Source organism: Indicator indicator, chromosome 14 (assembly GCF_027791375.1).
Source record: "Indicator indicator isolate 239-I01 chromosome 14, UM_Iind_1.1, whole genome shotgun sequence".
Classification (NCBI taxonomy): Eukaryota; Metazoa; Chordata; class Aves; order Piciformes; family Indicatoridae; genus Indicator; species Indicator indicator.
Genome location: NC_072023.1, coordinates 15248381 through 15265286, shown reverse-complemented (window position 1 = coordinate 15265286; position 16906 = coordinate 15248381). Strand labels below are relative to the sequence as shown.

Genomic DNA, 16906 nt, shown 5'->3' with positions numbered 1-16906 from the left:
AAAAAAAAAAAAAAACAAGAAGCCTTCCTCTGAAGAAAATTTCATGCTTTTTACAAATCCCATGTTTGGGGTTTATGTCTTTTTAATTGGAAACATTTGTCAAATACTAACAAACACACACATCTGCTCATCCTATTTGTAGGAGGGGTCTGCATAAAAAAATAATTTAAGTTTTGCAAGACTGCTCTCTGCAGACTGCCTGCTATCAATAGAGATGGGCTCTTCCACAGGACAATTTGGAGCCAGAGCTGAATTAGGCTGGCAAAAACGTCCTCTGGAGAAGACTCGTTCCTTTGCTAATGACTGTTGAGAACACTGAGGGAAGGTAGCCTCCCCAGACTGAAATTATCCTTCAAGAAGAATTCCTCCCTTCCTCCTCCTGACTTCACACACATCGGCACTCACAATTTTTCCAGAGCCAGTAAGAAGTGGCACCCATCATCCAGGCATTCACATGGGGACTGATTCATCACAGCAGAGCCATTAGAAGGAAGTGCATTAGTCTTAATGGCAAGAACTGCACACTGACATGGTCTCTTCCCAAGAAAGTTCTTAAATCCTGTAGGAGTCAGATGTTGTGAACAGCAAAACCAATACAAGCAGACACTGTTCCTTGACTGTCAAGTCAGCAAACCATTTCTCAGACATAATTTATTATAATAAACACTGTCCTTGCTATTTTGTCTATCATGTATGGTCCTTTTGGGGTAGTAGTTACCAGCACTCCTCATCCTTGAACAGAAGATGGCCAAACCTTCACACACAGACATTAAAATATGCTGGCACCTTCTTTCTCCACTGTGCAGATTACTTGGATAGGAGCTGCCCAAATCTAGTGGAAATTTGACTTCTACCAAATTTTCACCCTGTTAATCAGAGAAACCAGAGCATGGTGGGAGACACTACAATCCAGCCAAGATCCACCAGCTTGGTACTTCTCCCTGAGAGAGGATAAATGCTGATCCCATTGCTCTGTGGTCCAAAAGGAGCAGCAGAAAGAGCTAAAGAGCAAGTCAACATTTCCTGAGGGCAGAAGCCTTTTCAGCCCTAACATCAGAGATCACTTTCATTGCCTGTGTAAGACAAGAGTTGATGTCCAATAAGTAATTTGGGGTTTTATTTGCCAGATGCATTATGCCATTATGCAGACTCCCAGGAACAGAACATTCTCAGAAAAGGAGGGAAAGGAAAAAAAATCACCTCCATTAAACATAGACCAAATGTGCTTTCTGACATCCCTGGAGAATGACTTCCCTGTTTAGATATAAAAACATGGATAGTCATCTGCTACACAATATTACACTGATAATATACTTTAATCATGATATCAAGCAGCTCCTGCCCAGCAGGCAGAGGACAATTCATCAGCCATGCTCATTAATGTCTCTGGTCAGTCCTTCAGAAGAGGTTAAGTATTGTATAGTGGCCCTTCAGTAAATGGGGACCTATGAGAAAGATGGGGATGATCCTTTTAGCAGGGCCCGTTGTGACAGGACAAGGGGGAATGTTTTTAATCTAAAAGAGGGTAGATTTAGGTTAGATATAAGGGAGAAACTTTTTACAGCAAGGGTGGTGACACAATAGAACAAGTTGCCCAGAAAGGTGGTAGAAGCCTCATCCCTGGAAACATTAAGTGTCAGGTTGGATAAGGCTCTGATCAACCTGATTTAGTTGAAGATGTCCCTGCTTACTGCAGTGGTGTTGGACTAGATGACCTTTAAAGGTCACTTGCAACCAAAAGCATTCTATGATTCTGTGATTAACACTAGATGTGGTTATTATAACACATTTCTTATGATGGAAAATTAATTATGACCAAGACAGTTTCACAGATGTTACCGAACAACAACCTCAGCCTGCCACAACTCAGCATTTCCAGGTTTGGGGAAATTCTTTTATCCCAAATGAAAACAAACTTCCCTGAAATGGAGTGAAAAAAAGAAGTCAGCATGAAGAAATGCCAAGGAACCATAATACCAACTATTTATACTTCAGTTATTAAAATGACTGTATGAATGTGTTGCTTTGTTGGGCTTTTTAAAAGTAAAATCAGCATGTTCTCCAGAAGATGTCAGTTAGAAAACACTATGTCAAAAAGTTTTAAATAATAGTTTAAAAAAAAACTGTCCACTGGGTATTTTTCAGCTACCCTTCTGCACTCTAAAAAGCTGGAATTAGAAGTGTTGTGGTATCTTCACAAGCATCACCTCATGCTCAATCCTCAATTGAGAATGAGCGAGAGGTCACTATTTTAAGGAGCAACCATGTGTTTTCCCACCGCTGCTCTGTTCGAGCAGACCGTTCCCCAACGCTCTTTGAAATCTTCCTCACGATTTTGTCCACAGCCACAGTTCAGCGTGGTCAGGCATGAGCCCTCCAGGCATTACCTGCTTGTTCCCACCACCACCTTCTTTCTACACCTCTGGCACTCAGACTCTGACGCACACTGTTGTGCCTGCGACCGACTAGTGCTAAGATGTTCTCACTGTTTTGCCTTTATCCTCCTATTATTTGTGTTTTCACACATAATTGAAGCTGCTTTGTCTGCCTGCATAGTAAATTTGCCTCATTGTCTTACAACCTTGCTTCGAGAAGCTGTTAGGATTGATTCACAATAGGGCCAACATTTCCATCAAGCAAATACCACTTTCAGCACCTGACAAATTGTGACACTGTTTGCAGAGAGACTGAAGCAGAAATAAAGAGCTCCTGCTGGATGCTTGGAAGGGGGGTGGCTGGGGAAAGGGCTACCACGCAGTGAGTGGGGGCCACTGCCCAGGCAAGGCTTGGCCACAGCAAGACTCAGGAGAGCCCCATGGTCTCTAGCTGTTGTCATCCTCCGACTCTCCCAACCCCCTCCACCCCCCACACACACACATTGCCAGCAGGAGTGGGCAGTAGAACTGACTTGCCAGCAAATAGCCTTTTGAGACACCAGGCTGCTTCTCTTACAGGAGAGGAATTCAGATCTTTCTCCCTCTTAGCCTTCGGATCAAATCCGGGTAAATCAGGCTACAATTTTTCCATTCTAGTTAATTTCCTCCTCCTTTTCTTACTCTGTTTCACATTCCTAACAGCCGCTTTCAGGCTGGGAGAAATTACTGTTTAAAAAGCATTACCTAGTGCACCCTAAGCACAACTTCCTACCCTCCCTTCCTGTCCTCATTCCATTCATAAGTGCCTGTGATCCACTGAAAATGTCTACAGTTGGTCAGCTGAAAGGTCCAAAGGCCTGACTGGGGCTGAAATGATCAAAATTTGTATGATCTACAGCTCCAAACACAAGCAGATGGGAGAAGCAGGCACACACCAGAGATCACAGACCCAACTGCAAGCCTATATCCACATCCTTCAGGAAACAGTCAGCTGCAGCTTTCATTTAATAAGATGCACAGCTGCAAAGGACAGTTAAAAAAGGGCATTTGTGAGAGAAAGGCAAGACCATCTGGTGTATTGGCACTTCACGTGTGAAAAGGGATGATCTTAAATTTTCAGGAAGCAAAACATACAAGTAATCCCAGGATAAAGGCCAAGGACTGAAAAGAAAGTGAATTACCTTCTTTTTCTGCAAAGTCAGGAGAGAGGCGTAACCAGCATGTGACGAAAGCTTCCCCTGACACTGCCTGTGCTGCAACTCTCCCTGAACAGAAAGAGAGGCTTAGCAATTAGGAAGCAAGGAGGAATGAACCCAGGACTTTCATTGTCACAGGTCAGGTCCCCTCTTCCTTCCATTTCCCTCCCCAAATCAGTAGTCATCATATCTTCTGTTCCTGCAGAGAGACAGCAGGAGTTATGAAAAGAGCCCTGACGCTCAGGAGCTGTGGATTACTCTACTCTATTCACTTTGCACACTTGTTTTATTTGAATTCAGTACAAGACTAGGTACCAACAAGAGCATCCCACTCAGTCTTTCTTCAGAAAGGGAATTGGAAATGTAAGCAACTATTATATTGACAGGTTGAAGATATTGTCATAGTCCCATCAGAGCTGATGGCAGAATGATATTTGGTTGTTTTCCTTTCATCACTAAGAAGGTGGGGGTAAGGAGAGAAGAGAGTATTGTCAAATCCAGAGATTAGGCAGGAAAGGCCATATTGCCCACACAAAGGATTAGAGGAGGATTTTCTTTTAAATTCCCTGTTAACTGAGCTCTCACGTTTTCACCAGAGTGAAAACTGAGAAGAATGCATTACTTGATCTTGAAGAGGTGACTCTGGGTAGTTGCGTATGAGGAAATTAAAAATACTTGTGTGCCATACTAAAGATCTCTTCCAGTTACCAGTAATAGCCATCAGTGACAGCTTAGCTTTATGTCTTTCAAAACAAACAAACAAAAAAAACCAACACCCAAAACACAAACAAAAAAAACCCAAATAAATGAAACCCCAAAACCAAACCAAACCAAACCAACCAACCACAAACAAAGAAAAAACTCCACATAAACAGGGAAGCAGAATTTACTCCATCAGGGGAAAAAAAAAAATAAATGAGATACATACAAGGTTTTTCTGAAACATTCATTAAGCAGAGAGCTCACACACAAACTCTCTTGGTCCATCCTGCCCTGGGGAGCATTTCTCAAAGTGCTTACAGTCTGAGACTTCCCACAGACTTTAACAAACATACATTATGCTTGGTTCATGCTGTTGATGGCTGTCATATCAACCATGAGGGTTCTAGACAGAAGCTTGTTCTGAGCAGGGAGAATAGAGGCTGTTCCTGGAGAGAAAAACATGCAGCATCCTTTCCAGAAAGGAGAAAAGCTATGCTCCAGTTAGCCCCTGCCTTGGAGAAGATCAAATTCTTCCAGGCCAAACTGTCCACGTTCGTCCCTGCTAATGGTTGAGAGGCAGGAAAACCGTAAGTGGAGTAAGGGGATGTTTTGGCAAAGAACTGTCACTCCTAAATCATTCATCTGAAAACTATCAGGTTAGCAGTTCCTAAACATAACATATAAGCTTTCTGAGGGAGCTTCTCAGTGGCTATACTGATCTTGGTCCAGCTCATAACTGCCCCAGCATCACAGCCAATATTAGTCATCCCTCCCACTATCTGCCGAAAGAAGAGAAACTAAAAGCTGACAAGACAGAGACCAAACAACCCATCACTCAGTAATTTTGCTGTTCACTCTGGATCACAGCACATTTATCAAATGATGTTATGGCACACACACTCGGGGAAATTAAAAGCATTGTTTTGCTGTTTGCCATCCTGATTGAATCAACATTCACAAGGCCAAAAGAGTCTACACAAGCATCAAAACAGTACCCTGTAACCAAGCCACTGTGAGTCTGCACCAGTACTGTTTGTTATGCATTAGCAGGGTTTGTCAAGCACCTTTCATCATTCCTTCAATACCTGAAAAAAACTAGAAGAAAATTTGAAAAGCTGGCGAAGTCAACTGATGCCTTCGCCTTTTTGCCATTGTATTACATCCACAGGGAGAAGTACAAAAATAGTCACTCTCTTTAGATCCAGTTGCACATAAAACATGTACATAACCATTTTTCAGGTGCTGCAACGTAGTATACCACAGTAGGGCTTTTAAATCTCCAGTTCTGCAAGAAGTACTTTATCCTGAACATCTTGATAGTAAGGAGTCAGAGATGCAGCATTGGGCTTTCAAGCTCACACTGGCTTTGGAGGCAGGAAAAAAAACCTGTTGGCACAACCTCAGTAAGTTACATCTAGACCTGAAGAATGTGAATCCCAGTGTTTATGTATTTGTGTGTTCTTCATCCCTCACACTATGCACCACTGCCCTAGCTATGTAAACCCACACAGAGTACCAGTGCCTTGGCAGGATGGTATGGCAACAGCATGAAATTACAGAATGAAAAAGGGAGAGAGAGCAACTCAAACCCAAGAAAATTATAAATTTTAATCACAGTAAAAATTGGCCATGGACAAAAATTTAAGAATTTTAAAAAGAAACTACCTGTTCCAAAGCCAAATATCCTGCCCTGAAAGAGAAGTGACAGTTGGCTACCTGCAGAGACAAAAATGAAAAATAAACAAACAATAGCTTAAGTTCTTCTCACTAACAGAAGGCCATCCACAACTAAGTATGCCATTCCTTCTTCAATGTCATTTTAAATCAGGTGAAAACCTGGAGAAGACTATAGTGCCAGCAGCAAAGGACCCCAGGAGCACAAGCAGCTGGCAAGACACTGATACTTGATATCCCTTAAGGCAAGAGCATTGAAAGCACTTTTGGTTTTTAACGTGAATTCTCAAAGTGTCTCAATGTACAACTAACCTCAAAAGTCATAATGAAACTCATTCAAATCTTTGGCATTTCATTTACTTTCACAGGAGAGTCCATGGCCCTCTAGGGCATCATCTTGAAACCATATATCAGACTAACATCAGCAATTTATAATCAAAGACCTGGCCTAGCATGCACCTACACATGGCATTTCATTACCTTCAGAGAACCTACAGGATGCAGTGCTCAAGTTGGAATGAAATACAATGTGTTTTCACAACAACAGGATATACTCCTGGGATCATTCACTAATTGGATAAAAGCATAAGAACTACCCCATTACCATCCCTGGAGGAAACTCATTAGCAACATAATAAAATAAAGTGATGACTGTAAGGTATTCTCTCATAATCTTTTAATGCTAACGGGCTTCAAAGACATTTTGCCTCTTCACCCTCTCCTATGGTGCTCAGAAACCCCATGGGACCTCTGAGAGCATAACAGGCAGTCCCCTCTCCTGCATATTACACAGCATCAGGGAGTAGTTTCAGAGCACAGAGGGATTCTAAAATGTTCAACTCATCATCTTTGATGAATCTGTGCAATTGAACCTTAATCCCTCTCCCACTTGGAAAATGTTACCCAGTGGGTCAAGTTTCCTGAGGAGTCATACAATTTAGAAGAAATATAATCTGGCTGTTAGGGGCTTTGCTCTTTTTATGAAATGCCAAACATGAAAACATTTGAAAGAAACTAGAAATATTGAAACAAATGTTACTGTTTCAAAATACTTTAAATCAGTGAAATTAGAAATATTGAAGTGAGTACTACATAAGCATGGCTCTTCCTCTACATGAAATATGATAATTTGTTTTTCTCTTCTTGTAAAAATGTCAGGTCAGACCCCCAAACACTCATGTGTCATATAGTCATAAGATGTACTTTAGCTACATGTTAAACACACATCCCTTAAAAACAGCAAGGGAGGAAGGGAGAATTTTGTATCTATCTGAAGAGGATAACAAAAAGCAAGACAAGGTATCCCCACCACCACATTCCCACTATCCACTTTCAAAAGGAACACTCTTCACCAAGAGCTCTTACCTACAGTCAGACAGCCAAAGCCATCAATATTGTTTATCTCCAAAATGCTTCTACAGCTTAGTTGAGGCTATAGGACAGCCAGTGACACCATTCCTCAATGTTTGATGTGTAAATTCATTGCTGATGGCTTGCCTTATCAGCAGACTCAAAGTAGCACCCTACGCCTTATCCTATCTCATGTTGATCCATAAAGGCACACAGCAGGAGCAACCATGCATTAACTTTACCTCAAACCTAAGTACAATTAGAAACCTCCCTTCCCTCTGACTACATGGCCATTTGTCTGTGATAATGGGGATTAGTGTTAGGTATTCTGCAAAGCCAATGAGCTGCAAAGCTTTCTAGGTGGAATTCGAAGCCATAACCCCTCAAAAAAAAAAAAAAAAAAAAAAAAAAAAAAAAAAAAAAAAAAAAAGAGTAGATGAACCAGATGATGAAATAGCAATTTCTCATTATGAACTGTAAATTGTGAAGTTAGCTATGCTTTCAAAAAGTTGTTCAATAGAAGAAAATTCTGACAGTGCTATTCAGGGCTGCATGTGAAAGGACCACGAGGCTCAGGACCTCATTACCAAGCATTTTTCTAGCCTAAGTGTTTCAAACCACCAGGCTTCCTCCAAAATGCAATACAGAAAGCATCAGGGAAATATGAAGCTCAATCTCAGAGTACAGACAGGCTCAGCTAACTCTGCCAAGAGTGCAGTAGTTAATAAATCTTTCCCTTCCTTTCTAACTCCTCACCTACCTTTATGTTGAGCCATTTCAGTAATTTAGCTGGAGGTGCTGAGACCAGAAGAACCACAATGCCCTGTGGCAGCCTCAGGCTACTAAAGCTCTTTAAAAATAAACTCTTCCATTTACTCAATGCACAAATAATTCAGAGATAAAACTTGGTTGTATTCTACTCCAAACAAGATCAAATTATAGTATTCATACACAGCTGCGCTCTGCCTCTCCCCCAGCTTTCAGGTTTTCTCTGAAAGTTGCAGTTCTGATGCTTTTTTTATTTCCTCTCCTTTTAGTTTAGGTGAGAAATCTTGGTGCTAAAGCTAAGGTTGATGATCTGTTCCCACTTTGTGACACAGACTCCACCTTACATAAATTACTCTGTTCTTAAAATGGATTTACAAAGAATCAGGTCCTAGCTTCCTGCATTCAGTAGGTATTATCATTTACCAATTATAGCCTCACAGGTAGAAAAAGCTGAGACAAAGTACCATGGACAATTATTAGTCTTGTTGGCTTGTCTTTGTTTAAGGTAAGGCTCTGACCTGCACATCAGGTTGGTTTTTTTATTTTAATTAAACAACCCCTTCCTTGATGCTACATTGTCTCCTACTCCATTTATAGATCTCCTGTTCAGACTAAGATAGGGAGGCTAAGGTCTTTTGTTACAGAAACAATTCTAGTGAAATTTAAGGTGAAAACCCCACTTTCTTTCCTAACTACCCACAGTCACCATTCTTGCCGTATTCAGTAACAGCTGGACAGGGAGGTTTGCACAGGATCACAGCTAACTCCTGGCACAGGGCAGCCAGCACGTTAGACAAGGTGGTGCTGGTGTGACAGCTGCACACATCTTCATCTTCAACAACTAAATTCTCCCTGAATTCATATATAGGCAAAACGCAAAAAAATGAGTTTCCAAAGGAGCAAAAAAAAAAAAAAAAAAAAAAAAACTTTACCAACTGGCTGAGATGCTATCAACTTTCCTGCTGGCAACATGAAGTGGGTTGCAAGTGCAGCAGTGACAGCTTTACCAGAAGCTCAGTGCCCCAAGAGGCAGGGTTATGGGAGAATTCAGAGGCCTGGCACAACACAAGCACCGGGGAAGCACTTATACCCACAAGCCAGAACATCCACACAGAGAAGAAGGAAAATAGAAAAGTACAGTACAGATAGAATTGAGAAGTGAAATCAGAGAAATACGGTAGCTTTATATGGGCTTGCAAACCTTGGACTCAGCTCTTGGCAAAGGACTTTACCATGAGCAAACACATTAACATTTTATATGCATAAATATGTATTACCTCAGAAGAAAGGACAGTTAAATAAAGGGAGAAAACCCACACGCCATACGTTGGAATTAGACAACATAATGACATCCCTTCACCTGACATTCCTGGGCATTTATACAGAGCACACACTGAGGCTCCAAACCCACAACCCGCTCTGCTTCCCTGTCCTCAGCGCTCACAATGTCCAGCAATTATTTGGTAGAAAATACAGATGGTTTTCCAACACAATTGCAACCTGCAAAACACACAACAGAGTCCTTCATGCCCATGTCCTGTCAAATACCTTCCTTCACTCAGAAGTTACTCATCGTGATGTGACCTTACCCATACACAGATATCAGATACCCAGCATTAACCCACACGGAGGCTCTCACAGACTCTATAAACACACATATGTATATATATTCTTACCCATTTATTCATCCATACCCAGTTCCACCCAGCTTTTCTCTGCTAAGAGTGACAAATGATCAAATCATTCAGAAACCACACAAGAGAAAAAAAGCAATCAACATCAGGACATGCAGGTTAACAATACAGCTGAGCTAATGCATCACTCCTGCACACAAACGAGCAAACTAAGCACAACTTTGTAGAATGCAACACAAAACAGAACTACAAATGTCCATATCCATTTTATTCAAAGTTTCTCATCATCAATTTTGTAATTAGGTTACCACAAAGCTGCAAGCCTCCCATGCCCAGGGGTTTTTTTGTTTGTTTGGGGTTTTTTTGTTTGTTTGTTTTTTTAGCATTCTTTCCCTCTTCCTCTTTTAATATCTAGGAAATCCTTTGGCTGGTTGTTGGTTTCTCACACCAAGGCTGTGCTGGTTTACTGATACATAGAAAGAGCAGAGGAGACTCTTGCACACACACACACACTCACACATCAGCTTCCCAACATCTTGGTCAAGTTCCCAAACTAAAACCAAAACAAAACATTGTCAAAAGCCCAGCGAAGCATCAAACAAATGCTTCCACCATCCCCATGACTGGCCAAGCTGAGAAGAACCCACTACCTGCTTATTTACTCCAATGGACTAGTCAGAACAAAAGCGGGTTTCCACACCAGCAAAGTTATGTGACATCTGATTCAGCATTTTTTACATGGTGAGATTTTCCACATGCAACAGTCTCAGGGCGATCTGAGCCTACAGGTCTGTGCCTGTGCTACACAAGAGCTTTATTATGCTCTCCTAGAGAGCTCCCCTTTCAAAGCACTGGTACATTTATCTCCTTCTGAGTATGTGTGTTAATTCCATCACATCTCACAGGCAGCCTTACCCCAAGTAACCATTCACAAAGCGTCTTTTGTAAAGTGCTGCTACCCTCAGGTACGAAAGGGAGAACACAAGACAGACCTTTTAGTTTATATGACCTAGAAACACGGATGGCCAGACATGCAGCCACATCTCCAAGTCAGGATGGAACTTTAGATGTTAAGTTGCTTCTCCCATAGTATTATTCTTGTTTCTGGACTACCCTCGCCTTTTTCTGCAGTTTGCTCCAACACAGAACTTCCACCTCAAAGCTTTACTAAAGAGCTTCACAAAGACCCCTTTGCACATCAAAAACATCCAGTGATGAGCTTCAGAAGAAATGATAAAATGGTGATGGATGTTTTGGGCAACAACGTAAACTGAGTCACTGCTACACAAGTGGGTGGTAACAACTCTGTACCATACATGTCCAAAACTCTTAACAAAGACAGTTGGTAGCAGATCTTAAGAGATTAGGCCAGAGAGCCAGAATTAAACCCTTGGCATTTGGTAGAAGATAAAAACTCATCCATCATTTTCAGGAAGAACAGCTTGACTCATTTATAGAAATAGGATGTATTAAAATTCAAGGAAACTTAAGTAAAATAAATCAACACAATCAAAAGATCAAAGGCTTATGTTGGATATTTTATTTTTTTCTAAATGTCATTGAGCTTTAAAAATTTATAATGCCTCACAGTACACTAGTAAATGCTGTCATATTTCATAAAATAATTAAATCTTTGTAATAGGAGACACCTCTACCATCCTGTCTCTATTTAATATTCACTGAGAAGCGACATGTATTTCATGATCATTACCATGTCTGGTAATGTCTGTAAATAAATGAAAGGGGGAGGGGGGGAAAGGATATTTCCTATCTTTAAATTTTTGTTTTGATCCATCTGCTTACATGTTCATCCAGAGTAGTGAGGCTTGTGTAATCAGGGATTTCCCAGGATTTCTCTGCCATTAACTTTCCCCCCTCCAAATGCACTTAGAAAACATACTCTAACTCCAATTAGTTTTTGCCACAACAAACAAGCAGTTATTGCTGATGATGCAGAAGGAGAGGCCAGCTTGATTCTTGGCTTCTGCTTGCAGAGGAAGGGTTGGGAAAGTACATAAGGCACGTTCCAAACAGATTCATTAGGCAAGTGGGAAAGAAACACCAGCCAAGGAATTCAAACTGCCTGTCTGAGACAGCAACATTTCTGAGCGGAACTGGATGGTCAATGGACATGGTGAGTTAAGGGAACCAGTGCCTCCAGTCACTTCCATTAATACAATTGAAACGTGTTGTTTCCTGCCCAGGCAAGCCACCTTAGCCAAAGCCAGAATACAAGAGCCAAACCCCTACCCACTGCCTATTAACAACGCAGAACTCTGAGATGCTTCATTATGGCCCCATTTTGGGAAATCCCCAGGCCACATACAAGAACCAACCCTAAAGCCAGCCACACACTGCATCAAACAGGACTCCTCCACTTGGTCAAAATGAAATTACATTTCTCTAGATAAACTATGTCCCAATGACAAGAATTTGCCAAATGCCACTTGAGCTCCCACAAGAGAGCCATTAAAACTTACAACTTTATTTTTATTTCCAAAGCCACTAATCAAGATCACCTGGATTCCTAAATAGTGATTAATAACTCTTTAAACCCCATCTGCACTATCAATACCTTCATTAGATTTTTGGGTTATGCCAATTATTTTGGGTTTCTAGGGGTTTTGTTTGCTTGGTTTTGAGGTCTGGGGTTTTGTTGAGGTTTTTTTTTGTTTGGATTTGGTTGGTTTTCAGGGTTTTTTTGTTGTTGTTCTTGTTGTTTTGTGTTTTTTAGTCATTGTTTGCTTTGTTTTTTACACCTTTGACTATTTCTCTAAGCTTAATTACATTGCAAGATAGCATTTCAAAGAAGTTTTAACAGCTGCAAACACCTGCATGAAGCCTGCCAGATAGAGTTTTATTTCCAAGGATTTCTCTAGCCATAACTTTTTATTGTGGAAATGTTCCTATTAAGCATCTCTTCAGTATATTCCAAATTTCTCTTTATTTCAAGAATTACTTTGGGATATCTACTTTAATCTCTACTTTAGCTAAAAGAGACCACAAGGTTCCTCACAGAACTCCATAGTGACAAAACAATAAAAATCAAAAGGAAAGAAAAAAATATGCACTAGATTTGTGCCACAATGTTTTGTAAATATTCTGCTACATCTAGAAATGTAAGGGGCAAATACTACTCCAAGAACCAGTCTGTAGAGAGCATTTCTCTCTGGCAGAGGTACTTATTCAATTAGCTGCCCTTTTTTTTCTTTTTTTTTTTTTCCCTACAGCTGTTGGTTTCTTCACAGTGGGATGGGAAACTGAACTTTTCTATCAGTTCATGGAAAAATATTTTTTCATGAACTGAGCCTATAGTTCAGATTTTAAGCAGAAAACTTGCCCTGAAAAATTACTGCTTAGCTGTCGGCATTTTGATGTTAGCACTCAACTGTTAAGTCAGCTGGCTTCATTTAAGTGCGTGAAACTGAAAAGGGAGACCATTTCCCTGAGCTTTCCTTCAGCTTACACAGGGATCAGCTCTGCAAGATACTATTGATGATGGCAGCCCCTTCCCACCATCACCAGCCCTGTAGCACCAGCAGGACCAGCAGTACCCACAACACCGCCTGAGCTCCAGTGGCAGCTCCCCCTACTACAGCAGGCAGGGCAGGTGCCCCCTCTGCAAATTAAGATCCACTTAAGAGATGTGTGCTGGCAGCACGCACACACACAGAACCAGACACACTTTAAACCCATTAGCTCAGGCACAAACACAGATAAGTGGCATATCCCCACTGTGTATGTATACATAATTACAGCATATTACTAGAAAGAAAACAACAAGTAAACATTTACTCACAACAGAATGACACACAACAAGCTTTGTGAATGTTAGATGCAGGGCGGTATGGCCAAGAACATGACATGGTCAAGGGAGTGTTTTAGCTCCCTGTGAGGAACACCTGTGTTATTTAAAGCAAGCTTTTTTCTCCTGGTGGTTTGATACAGAGGACAAACCTGCCTACATTGCTATTTACCACACAATCATTACATATTTAATACAAGAGTTTCTGCTTTGTAAGCCAATGGCTGCATCAGTACAGAACATTTCTCTGAACTATGTTACTCATGGGTTTTGCACAGTTGTAGAGAAACTAACAAGTTATTTCCATGCAACACCTATGTCATTAGCTAAATAGATCTGTGTCACAACGAAAACAGTTGCTGTTTAGCAACAACAAAAAATAAAGGGAGGAGAAAAAGATAGTACTTTAAGTCAGATTCAAGTAAACCATGACTTTGTAACAGGGAATGATTGAAATCAAATTTGTACAAGAAATATTTTTCTTCTTCCTTTTTTCCCCCCTTATGATGATACTTTGACTTCTCTTTCATCCACCTGTTTCATTCCTTCAGTTGCCATCAACAGAATTTTTTACAGCCATTTCCATGAATCTTTATTATTTTAAGCAAGTTCCAACTGTTGGTGATTTTCCTGCATGTATAAACACAGATACATGGGTGTATGCCAGTGTAGTGCACCTGCACAGAGAATCCCATATGACCTGCTTGAAAGTCTGTATGAAGCTTTGAATAACTTCTATTGTACTAGTGGATAAGGTAGTCCAAGCGCAAACATAAATAGATTTTCCTGTATAAAATACTGTCATTTACATTTACAAAGGCCTCTTAGAACCATAATTTACTGAGAGAAATGGTAGCAATTTAAAGAGCTTAGGGGATGCAGGGTATGAAGATCTCAGTGGCGGTCCTTTGTGGAAGGCTTCTACTCTGTCTACACAGACTGTTCTCATTACAGACAAATGAGGGAGTGTGCATTATCTGTAGGAAACCAAGATGCAAAGACAATGTACTTTCTTGCACATACCCTAAGTCAAGCAGTATGACTAACATGCATCAAGAGATACTTAAGAAAAGGCTTTTATAACCAACGGTTCAGGACTTGCTGTACACCTGCCTACTCAGAGAAAGAAGAGAAAATAATGCAATATTTCCTTCTATAAGCATGTATTGTGAAACCCTTACAAATATCTAGCATGGGGAATACTTCAACAATACCCTGGTCTTTAACACACTTGCAGAAAATCTAGAGAATAGGATGTTATAAACAGCTTTTAATACCTACCCCCAAAGTACGATGATGCCAAATTAACAAAATAAAAGTGAGAATGCGTAGCCTGAGCACCTGCAAGATTTATTGCAAACCAACCCCATGCTTTCTGTGCCAAGAGCAGACACGTTAGCAAACCTCTCGTTAGCAGGTACTTCAACAGCCCACCTACAGAATCTTCCTCTACTTGCAATATACTACTTGCCCCTAAATGACACCTGTGAGGGATGCAAAAAACACTGAGATCACTGATGTCATGCTCTTCAGGTGTCCAATATGCTTTCCTTTTCACATCACTCACCTTATTGAGTATGAATCATCCCAAACTTCACACTCACCAGTGAGACCATCAACCCTTACTGGAAAGTCTCTATGCATACATGAAGTCTTACATAAAACTTCAGCTATGAAGAGTGTTTAATCACATTAAATTTTAAGCTTTAACACACACAGAGACTGGAATCATTACTAAGCTACCTCAGATATAAATTGACAGAATAATAAAAACATAAGTCTATGTCAGGGAAGATTCATTAGCTGATTTACCCATAGCTAGAGTCACTCTTTCCTTGCATAGACAAAACAGCTATGTTTTCTATGATCCCAGTTCATACCTCTCATCCCTAAGCACACTACAATACTAGTTACTGCTGGTGTGCTGCTTTTGCTGGGGCTTTGCAGCCAGAGGCAGCCAGAATTAGGTAAGACTAAAGAACTTTTTGCCATGAAGCTCCTCAGACAGCAACTGCTTTCAGCAGCTGCTGACCATTAATAGCTTCCAGGTGGCAACAGAAAAGCAGAGGAGCCCCATCAGAAGCCTCTTCATACAGGTGTACTTATAGCAAAAGAGACCCATTTATTTTATATCAATTAAATGGGATAAACACAGAGCCATAAAAACGCAGGACTCTAGTGATCGAAGTAATACCCTGCTTTGGCTCTACCATGTCCTATGACACCTCGGTGGCTGGCCTGCTCTCGGCTCACAAGTAATGCGTGGGGGCAGCCCCCACCTGTCTTGCAGCCGCTGGGGCTTATGCAATGGCTTCCTGGGCAGGGAGGGGACACCTGCGTTCCCTGAGACATCCCACACAGAAACCCCTCTCCGACACAGAAATGTCATCAGAAAAATTTTTCCGACCCCTTTTGTGAGTGTTCGGAGGCGCCAGAAACACGGGCGGCCGCATCTTTATTGCAAAGGGCAAAGCGTAGAGACGCACCAGTTTCACCGGCAGCCAGTCAAGATCCTCGACTCGCTAAGTAACTCTGAAGTTCACCCACGTACACCGTCCTCCTCCCCATCTCCCCTGGCTCTGCCGCACCGGAGAAGCACCGCAAACCTGACGGCATCGGCGAGGCTGGGCGCAGGTCGTTTTCTTAACGTAATACCAGAAGGCTCTTTTAGGCTTCAGGATTAAGAAAAAGCCCCCCTCGGTCCCCACGATGCTGCCTGACGCCGCTTTACCGGCCACACCGCCGCCGGACCCTGCCCGCTGCCTCCCCATCCGCGGACGCTCCATGCCCGGCAGATGTCCCCAAGAAGGGCACCGAGGATACCCGGAGCCGGCCCCGCCCGCCCGGTACCCACCTGTAGGACACCTGCTTCCTGAAGGTGAGGGTCCGCAGTTTCTCCTCCAGCGATTCTTCCGCTGCGGATAGCCCCGGGTCCTCCGGGACCCCGGCGGTGCCTGCCGCCTCCCCACCACCTTCGGCTCCCCGGCACCCGCCACCACCCGCCGCCCCCGTCTCCTCCCCGCCGGCTGCAGAGGGGGGATTCATTGCGGAGGGGCAATAGGACCGAAAAGAAGGAGAAGGCAGGCGGGGGGTGGCCGACGGCTGCAGGCGCAGCGGGGCGGCGGTGGCCGGGGGACCGCAGCTCCCGGGGCTGCAGGGAGCGCTGCGAGCCGCGGCGGCTGCAAATGGCAACGCGGCCGCGCAGCATCCATCGGCGGCCGCACTGCAGCGGGGCATTGTGGGAAACTCCAGGCCGCCACGCCTCCCTCCACGCCCCTCCAGACCCGCACCAATCGTCGCGCCGCACGCGCCTCCACGCCCTGTCGCGCCACGCCCCCGGTCCAAGGGGGTACTCGGGCCGGCCGGGGCTGGGGCAGCGGCAGAGTGGGGCGTCCCGGCCTG

General features: G+C 42.6%; 1 protein-coding gene across 2 annotated transcripts in view; it reads right to left on the bottom strand.

The window, feature by feature from the left end:
- DGKI (diacylglycerol kinase iota) overlaps positions 1-16411 on the bottom strand; it is a 201271-nt gene extending 184860 nt beyond the window's left edge. For both annotated transcript variants that reach the window (XM_054387069.1, XM_054387071.1), the window contains exon 1: positions 16359-16411. The gene's annotated coding sequence lies outside the window, so the exon portion shown is untranslated. The remainder of the gene's footprint in view (positions 1-16358) is intronic.
- Between the last annotated feature and the right edge of the window lie 495 nt (positions 16412-16906).